The sequence below is a fragment of the Bos indicus x Bos taurus genome, chromosome 7 (genome assembly GCF_003369695.1).
Source record: "Bos indicus x Bos taurus breed Angus x Brahman F1 hybrid chromosome 7, Bos_hybrid_MaternalHap_v2.0, whole genome shotgun sequence".
Taxonomy (NCBI): Eukaryota; Metazoa; Chordata; class Mammalia; order Artiodactyla; family Bovidae; genus Bos; species Bos indicus x Bos taurus.
The window spans coordinates 69,127,568-69,129,579 of record NC_040082.1 but is presented as its reverse complement, the minus strand read 5'-3'; the positions used below and the strand labels follow the sequence as shown (position 1 = coordinate 69,129,579).

The following is a 2,012-nucleotide window of genomic DNA, read 5'->3' as shown; positions in this document are numbered from 1 at the left end:
CCTGGTGAAGTCAACTAAATCTCTGAAATATATTTTCCTTATATTGAAGAAAAGAATATCTGTTACTGGCAATTACAGGCCTAGTATGAAAAGAAAATGAGGTCTTCTGACTTTTAATTTGATCTTATCATTCAGAAAACATATTTTAAGCATATTGAAATATAAATGCAAAATAGTAGAACTCATGATGAATGACAACTTCAGTTAGTTTTCATTTTTATTATTGCATACCAAAAATCACTTAAATTTATAGCATATCAGTAAAAATTAAAAGCTTTTTAAATTAATAGGGTAAAATGCATAATGAAGAAAAAAGAAAGAGGCTGAAAAAAAACATATATATATATATATACATACATATACATAATCATATATAAACATAAACATATAGATATGGATATACAGATATTTGCAAAAATGATTTGTCTATACATGAGTGGTTTTCTCCTCTAGATTAATTTTAGTCCTTGCAAATTTAATGATAAAATAAGACTTTAATAATTGTATGCTGATTAATATTTAATTTAATTAATAATTAAAATCTTATTTTATTATTATATTTGCAAGGACTAAAATTAATCCAAAGGAGATTTTAGTTGTTGTATGCCAATTAATGGGGCTTCTCTCTGTTGGTAAAGAATCTGCCTGCAATACAGGAGACCTGGGTTCGATTCCTGGGTTGGGAAGATCCCCCTGAAGAAGAAAATGGCAGCCCACTCCAGTATTCTTGCCTGGAGAATCCCAGGGACAGAGGAGCCTGAAAGGCTACTGACCATTGGGTCACAAGAATAGGACATGACTAAACCACCATGCTGATTAATAAATTTGTATTTAACATCGAATTCTCATGGAAAAACTGTCTTTACATTCTCACAGAACAGATTCTCTGAATTGCTCTTCTCAAGGCCCCCATCACCTCCTTGTTTCTCATGCTATAGATAACAGGGTTGAGCGTTGGGGTAAGGATGGTGTAGAAGACAGCAAGAACCTTGTCCTCTGTTGGACTACGCAGAGATTTTGGACGGAGATAAGTGTAAGCAAATGGTGCAGAGTAGAAAGTTACCACAGTGAGATGGGTGCTACATGTTGAATAGGCCTTCTTCTTCCCTTCTGCTGAGTGCATTCGATACACAGCAAGGAGAACACGGCCATAAGAAAATACAATACAAGTGAAAGGCAACAAAAGAAAGATGGTGGTGCTCACAAATACTGTGTACTCATAGACCCAGGTGTCCATGCAGGCCAAAGTCAACATGGCTGGAACATCACAGAAGAAATGATTGATGGCCTTGGATCGGCAATAAGGGATATGGAGGGCATATATGGTGTGGGCACAGGAGTTGATTGAGCCCAGGAGCCAAGATCCTATTATCATAAGCACACATACTCTTCTACTGATTTTGATGGGCTAGTGGAGAGGAAAGCAAATGGCCACATAACGATCATAAGCCATAGAAGCCAAGAGCAATCCTTCTGCACCTGCTAAAGTCAAGAAAAAGAAGCTCTGTATCCCACATGCAATGAAGGAGATAGACTTGTTTCCAAATAGAAAATCATAGGCCATTTTGGGTACAATGTTGGAAATGTAGGTCAGGTCCACGAGGGAGAGCTGACTGAGTAGAAAATACATGGGTTTCTGAAGATGGGTGTCGAGAAAGATGACAAGGAACATGGAGAGGTTACCAAATAGAGCCATTAGAAAAATGAGAACAATGAGAATAAAAAGAAATAGGCCAATTCTTGAAGATGGGAACAATCCCAATAAAGTGAAATAAGTTGATGTTTGATTATAATTTTCCATGTGGCATTAATATAATTTTTCCTAAGGCAGACACAAAAGAAAGAAAGTCGAGTAAGCTATTTTGAAACTGTTGCATGATTAGACTGTGTACAAATTTACAACTCTTAAATGAATAACTGAACCTATTAATTTTGGAAAAGTAAAACTTTTTTGTTTTTTTGATCAAGAGACTAGAACTTGAAAATACAAACAGTTTGGCCAATGAGCTTCA

General features: G+C 35.7%; 1 pseudogene; it reads right to left on the bottom strand.

Moving 5' to 3' along the window:
• Positions 1 to 862: 862 nt before the first annotated feature.
• Positions 863 to 1,801, bottom strand: LOC113896601 (annotated as a pseudogene).
• Between the last annotated feature and the right edge of the window lie 211 nt (positions 1,802 to 2,012).